The 7,523-nt window shown below is 38.7% G+C and overlaps 1 pseudogene; it reads left to right on the top strand.

The window, feature by feature from the left end:
- The first annotated feature begins 2,442 nt into the window (after nt 1-2,442).
- On the top strand, nt 2,443-3,035 carry LOC122114061 (annotated as a pseudogene).
- Nucleotides 3,036-7,523: the final 4,488 nt, after the last annotated feature.

Here is a 7,523-nt window from a genome sequence, read left to right as displayed (position 1 = left end):
ATGTGAGCTTTGAGGGAAAGTAGTTTTTCTTGGATAAATCTGGGTGGTCTTTTGTTTGGAGAATAAATATTTAGATTTGTAATATCCTCCTGAATGGGAAATCCCTTAATTAGTATAAAACGACATTCTTTATCTCTTTTCACTAATTTTAATTTGAAGTATATTTTATCTGATATTAGGATAGAAGCTCTCACTTGTTTATGGGGGCTATTTGCTTGGTAGATTTGTTACAGCCTTTCATTTTCAAAATGTGTTTGTTTTCATGGGAAAGGTGTGATTCCTGAAGGCAGCAGATAAAAGGATCTTGCTTTTTAATCCAACTAGCCTTTTTACGTGGCTTAATTGGAGAGTTAAGTCCATTAATGTTGAGCGTTAGGACTGAGAGGTGTTTGGGAGTTCCTGCCATGTTATCCACCTTCTGGGGGCTGCGGCAACTGGGTTCTTCCTATGGTTCTTGGATTCTCAGTTTGGGTGCTGTTTCTTGGCCTTTATTGTGATCTTGTTGGTTTTCTATTTGTAGGACATGTTTAAGTAGCTTTTGTAGGGCTACTTCTTGGGAAATATATTGTTTCAGATTGTCTTTGGTATGGAAGGTTTTTCTTTGACCTTCGATTATGAAGGAGAGTGTAGCTGGGTAGAGTATTCTTGATTGATAATTGTTTGTCTTTAGGGCATGGCATACATCATTCCAGGCTCTTCTTGCTTTAATTCTCTCTGCTGACAAATCTGAGGGGACTCTAATTGATTTCCTCTTATAGGTGATTGATCTTTTCTACTTGACAGTTTTATGGATCTTTTCTTTGGTCTGAATTGATACTGTGCAGATTATAATGCGACATTGCCATGTCCTGTTCTGGTCTGGTATATTTTGGGTTCTAAAAGCTTCTTCTATCTGAATAATCCTAACTTTTTGCATGTTTGGGAAGTTCTCTGCTAGGATCCTGTAAAACAAATGTTCTCGACCATTAACTTCTGTTTCTAGGTGCTCCTTTACAAACATTATCCTCATATTAGACCTACTGATGGTGTCTTCCAAATGTTGAATAGATCTATCCCATATTCCTTGGATTTGTCTTGGATAGTAGTATGTTATTTCTCTATAATATCAAGGCTGTCTTTAATCTCCAAGATTCTATCTTCTGCATGGTTTAACCTACTGTCATGACTTTCTACTTTGTTTTTAATTTCTTTTCCTTCTAGTTGGTCGGCTTTAATGGCTTCAAATTCTTTGTTAGAGCTTTCTTTTAGATCTTTTATGAACTTCTATACTTCCTTAATTTGGTGTTCAGTGTTTATTCTCAAATGACTTAGTTGATTGTTTATGGTTTCCTTTGTTGCCCATTCCCTCTGCCAGGCTCTATTCAGGATTCCATTTGTGGTCTCCCTGAATTCTTTCAGCTGTCTCTTTATGGATTCCATTAATGTCTCTCTTGATCTTTTTGTATTCTCATTCCGCTCTCACAATTGCTGTATTACTCTTTGATTAGCTTCCTCATGTTCATGCAATTCCTGAAGTTCTCTTTGACTGTTCTCAACCTGCTTACACAATACCTGTGTTTCTCTTTTTCTGTTATCCTCCTCCTCATGCAATTACTGTGTTTCTCTTTGATTGTTGTCAGCCTGCTTATGCAATTCCTGTATTGGTCTTTGACTGTTCTAAATCTGCTCACGCACTTCCTGTACCAATCTTTGAGTAGTTTCTGCACTCTCACGAGATTCCAGTATTAATCTTTGGTTTGCCTCTCTCTCTCCCTATCATGCTCACACTGAGTCCTTTGCAGGTTTTCAATCTTTTCATTCACCATTTTTACCAGTATTGTTTGTACAGATTTTTGGGAACTGTCCTCTGGATTATTCACTAACTATTCTGTCAACTGTTTATCATGAGTGGGAGTCCAGATACCTGGACTTGCCATTTTTCTTCTGTTTTTCTGGCTTTTTCTGCTCATTTTTTATGAAAGTAACACTAATTTTGTGCTAGAACATAATTTTAAGGCAAGCATCAACCAAAGTTTGGTAGTTGCACAGTCAAAAGGCTATAGACGCAATCTAGTTCAACAGATACAATCTATTCAACATCAAACAACTATGGATTAATGGGATAAGAATAGCAAAGAAAAAAATTGGCAAACCAGAAATTATTAGATGTAGGGAGAAATGTGGGGAAAAATAGAATTATAGGGTGGTGGCGAGGTAAGATGAGAGTGAATTTAACCAAGGCTTAATCTCAGAGAGGGAAATGGATTGGACAGAATGATAGGAGAGACATTAAGAAAAAAAAAAACCAGAAAATATAGAAAAACAAAAATTTAAATTTAAAAAGATAAATACTTGGTTCCCGGCCCGGAAGGCCTGCGAGTCAGAGCTGTGCGTTAACCGGGCTGGATGGAGGCAGAGGCGTTGGCCGCGTCCATGCCAGCCCCGGGCGTCTCCACCGCCGTGTCTTTGGCCCTGGAGACGGCACGGTGGATGGAGGAAGCGATGCGCATGGCCAAAGACGCCCTTGAAAATACTGAAGTCCCTGTTGGCTGTCTTATGGTCTACAACAATGAAATCGTGGGGAAGGGAAGAAATGAAGTGAATCAAACCAAAAATGCTACTCGACATGCAGAAATGGTGGCCATTGATCAAGTCCTAGATTGGTGTCAACGAAATGGCCAGAGTCCTTCTGCTGTGTTTGAACGTACCGTGTTGTATGTCACTGTGGAACCTTGCATTATGTGTGCAGCTGCTCTCGGCCTGATGAAAATCCCGCTGGTCGTCTACGGCTGTCAGAATGAATGATTTGGTGGCTGTGGCTCCGTTCTAAATGTTGCCTCTTCTGACTTACCAAATACGGGAAAACCATTTCAGTGCATCCCTGGATATCGGGCTGAGGAAGCTGTGGAACTGTTAAAGGCCTTCTACAAGCAAGAAAATCCTTATGCACCAAAATCAAAAGTTCGGAAGAAGGAATTTCAGAAATCCTGAACTTGTAATGAAAGACGAAAGCCCCATGGTGACCTGGATGGAATCCCCAGCCTGAAAAGCTGCTGGCATGGAGGGAACATATATTATGTGTTGTTTGTTATTCTCCGGGAAGACAAAGAATAACATTTGCACTCTTAAGGGAACAAATTAGTGCTTCTTAAAAGGCTGACAATTGTAAACAACTATTAGCTTCTCCACAGCTGAAAGAACATTTTTATGAAGGGGGGGAAAAACTAAAGTTTGAGGTTTTAGGAATTAGCAAACAGTACATGTCTTTAAGCCACAGCTTCAATCCATTCCAGCTGAGTGCAGGCTGGGATTTCAGTGTCCATCCACACCCCATCACCTGCACTCATTTGGAATAGAAAGCCATGGTCACGTGTGTCCTTTACAACTGGCTTTTTGGAGGTGGAGTTGGATTTTCATTCTTTATAGCTGTTGTGGTCTCCCAGTGTATTGGCTGCGTGAGTGTGAGTGTGTTTGTGTGTGTGTTGGCTTTAGGGCTTGAACTCAACATGTTGTTACTCTCTGGCTTTTTTGCTCAAACTTGAGTCACACCTCCAGTCCTAGCTTTATGTTGGTTAATTGCAGATGAGTCTCACGGACTTTTCCCCCCAGCCTGGCTTCAAACTGTGACCCTCAGATCTCAGCATTTTTTAGTCGCTAGGATTACAGGTGTTAGCCACCAGTGCTGGGCAAGTCTGGCTTTTTTCTACATTGTATATTATTTGTATACACTGTATACATGTGATTGTGAAATCTATTGATTTTATTAAATACATAGAAAAATGTTTTTAAACAAGTGCCTAAGGGTCATTTAAAAATTGTACCATGTTGCTATAATAGAATCTTAAGATATTTCTGTTTTTAAGGGGCAAAGCATTAAAGGACAATAACATAAATAAGACAGTTCTTTGGTTCCCTGAACCAAAACAGGGTCTTCTGCCTCAGCAAGATTATATTCTCACAAGGATGGATGAAAAAAATGTAGTTATATACTGGAGGGTGAAGAGTTCCAACAACAGTTGGTCATAGTAATACACATCTGCAACCCCATCACTTGGAAGGCAGAGGGAGTTCAACAAGACACTGTCAAAGCAAAAAGCTACAGCGAAATTAAAAAGGAACAAGGTGAAGAATGCCCACTGGTGTGAATGCCAATTGCAAAATTAAGTAGCATGATACATTTAATCCGAAATCAGCTGTTCCTCATTTGAAAATACAGGTTATAACTGTTAAATTTAATACCTAAAATTTGAAACTGCACAGGAAAGAATATCCACAACAAAACTTTCAGTGTTACTGGGTGCAAGAAGTGTCCTGACGTTTGGCAGAGCTACCCCAGCTGCAGTATACGTCTCTTCCCAGAAGGGGGCCTCAGCGTTCCACCAGAAGCCTAGTGCCAGGCCCCAGAGGACCGCTCCTCAGATGGGTTCATTTCTTCAGTGGATTCATTTCCTTGATACAAAGCATCTGTATTTGTTGCTTCTGCCATTTGAGCGATGTCTCCAACTTGTTTGTTTTGAATTACTTTACAGACTGGAATGAAATTGTGGTGGAAGTATTTTTATATTGCTGAGAATAGCAGCTAATCACAGTTACATGCTTCGAAGTACTTATAATTGCTTGGTTTTGCGTGTGGTGTTTTTAACGGCATTTGAGACATTTTATGAGGAAGGATATGCATGGTTTCAAATCTACAACAATGATGCATGCACCTTCAATTTTACTACTCTAAAATTAGTCTTCTCATTAAATGTTAGTGCCATGAAAAAAAAAGATAAATACTTAAAAATTATGTAAGTTTATAGATGATATTGAGAGAAGAAAAGGATAGGATGAGAAGAAGGGAGGGATAGAAAGGAGACACGAAAAACACAAGACCACAGTAAAACTCCAAGACTACACTATAGCTACCAGCACGACTATGTTTATTGCAGCATTATTTACCATAGCTAAAATAGGGAACCAACCCAGATGTCCCTCAGTAGATAAATGGATAAAGAAAATGTGGTATATATACACAATGGAATTCTATGCCTCCATCAGAAAGAAGGACATTGCCCCATTTGTTCAGAAAGGGAAAGACTTGGAAAAAATTATATTAAGTGAAGTAAGCCAGGCCCAAGGTAAAATAGGTCCCATGGTCTCCCTTATTTGCAACAACTAGTATATGTCTGAGTCAAGCAGAAAAGATCAGATAAATTAACGTTAGGGGAATGAACCCCAAGATAAGTATTCAAAAGTTTTTTTTCCTTTCATGCAATTGTTTCTATCATATTTATAAGATGATTTCTATGTTTCTTTGTATGCCCCTTCCCTATGGTATAACCTGTGCTTTCACTGTATTTGGTATGATTTGTGGAGGGGAAGGGGAAAAAAATCATTTAACTAGGGATACAGGTGGACCCATTGCAACAAAGAGATGTACAAGTCATTATGTCAACAAAAGAACTTTACAACTTTGGTGGGTGGTGGGGGGAAGTTCGGGTAGGAGGATGGTGGAGTATGGCAAGGGATAGAAGGGGAAACAAAGAGGAGGCAACAATTCTTGATAAGAAAGTTATTCATTACCTTGCCCATGTAATTTTAACTCCTCTGTATGCATTCTCACAATTAAAAAAAAAAAACAAGAAAAAATGGAAAAAACAAAAATTTAAATTTAAAAAATGAAACACTTAAAAATTATGTAAGATTATAGATGATCTTGAGAGAAGAAAAGGATAGGATGAGAGAAAGGGAGGGATAGAAAGGAGATACGAAAAACTGAAAACTAAAAATTCTCAAAATTTGTTACTTGAAAATTATATAGGTATAAAGAGAAAATGCTACTATTGAACAAGTTAAGCCAAGGAGGTGGCGGGGAAGATGGCAGAGGAGAAGCTGGAGGCTAAACAAGCTCTCCCATAGAAAGCAGTTTTAGAGTTCCAGTGAACAGTCCTAAGCCAGAGAATCACACCAAGTGTGCCATCACAGGACAGAGAGTTAGGCCAGCTAAGGAAAATCAAGGCAAATAGAGAGGTCTGAGCTCTTACCAGCAGCCGCCACAGATGCGACACAGTTTTTGCAGCCCCAAGAAGGTGGATAACATGGCAGGAAATCCCAATTACCTCTCAGTCCTATCTCAGCATTAACGGACTTAACTCTCCAATTAAGCGACACAGACTGTCTAATTGGATTAAAAAACAAGATCCTTCTATCTGCTGCCTTCAGGAGTCACATCTCCTGCCCAAAAAAACAAACACATTTTCAATGTTAAAGGCTGGAGCAATATCTACCATGCATACGGCCCCCATAAACAGAAGGGAGTTGCAATCCTAATATCAGATGAATTTGATTTCAAGTTAAAATTCGTGAGAAGAGATAAAGAAGGTCGCTACATACTAATTAACGGATCTCTCCTTCAGGAGAATACAATTCTAAATATCTATTCGCCAAACAATGGAGCACTCAAATTTATCCAAGAAACACTACTTTCCCTCAAATCCCACATAGATCCAAAGACATTAATTGTTGGAGATTTTAACACACCACTCTCCCCACTAGATAGATCAACTTGGCAAAAACTCAACAGAGAAACTGCAGATTTAAACAGCTGCATTGATCAACTAGATTTTACAGACATCTATCGAACATTTCACCCAGCAGCATCAGAATACACGTTTTTCTCAGTAGCACATGGAACATTTTCTAAAATAGACCACATTTTAGGCCACAAAGCAAACTAAATTCAGAAACATTGAAGTTATATCTTGCATTGTCTCAGACCACAAGGGAATAAAATTAGAACTCAACACCAAAAGCCACCAAAGAAAGTCTGGTAACACATGGAGGCTGAACAACACACTGCTGAATCACGAGTGGGTCATTGAGATTAGAAAGGGAATTCAAATGTTCATGCTATTCAACAAAAATGAGCACACATATTACCAGCTCCTCTGGGACACAGCAAAGGCAGTACTCAGAGGCAAGTTTATAGCTCTAAGCTCCTATATCAACAAATACGAGAGTTCTGAAACCAACAATTTAATGACACATCTAAACCTCCTTGAAAAAGAGCAGCAAGATAAGGCCCAATACAATAGACAGAGAGAAATAATTAAAATTAAATCAGAATTAAATGAATTAGAATCCAAAACAACTATAGAAACAATCAACAAAACAAAGAGATGGTTCTTCAAGAAAATTAACAAAATTGACAGACTTTTAGCAAATCTCAGGAGAAAAAGAAGAGATCACACCCAAGTAAATAAACTCAGAGATGAGAATGGAAACATCACCTTAAGAAACAACCAAGATTCAGAACATTATAAGGGAATACTTCTCAAAACTTTATGCTAATAAGTTTGAGAACTTGGCAGAAATGCACCTTATCCTAGCAAATATTGACATGCCAAAACTAAACCAAGATGAGTTAAACCATCTTAACAGGCCCATATCAAGCATTGAAATACAAAGAGCAATGAGAGATCTCCCAGCTAAGAAAGTCCAAGACCAGATGGTTTTACAGCAGAATTTTACAAGGCCTTCAAAGCAGAGCTCACACCAATACT

The sequence above is a fragment of the Dipodomys spectabilis genome, unplaced genomic scaffold (genome assembly GCF_019054845.1).
Source record: "Dipodomys spectabilis isolate Male_0828 unplaced genomic scaffold, ASM1905484v1 ptg000105l, whole genome shotgun sequence".
In the NCBI taxonomy this organism is placed as follows: domain Eukaryota; kingdom Metazoa; phylum Chordata; class Mammalia; order Rodentia; family Heteromyidae; genus Dipodomys; species Dipodomys spectabilis.
Note: the sequence above shows the minus strand (reverse complement) of the source record. Positions and strands in the feature narration are given on the sequence as shown.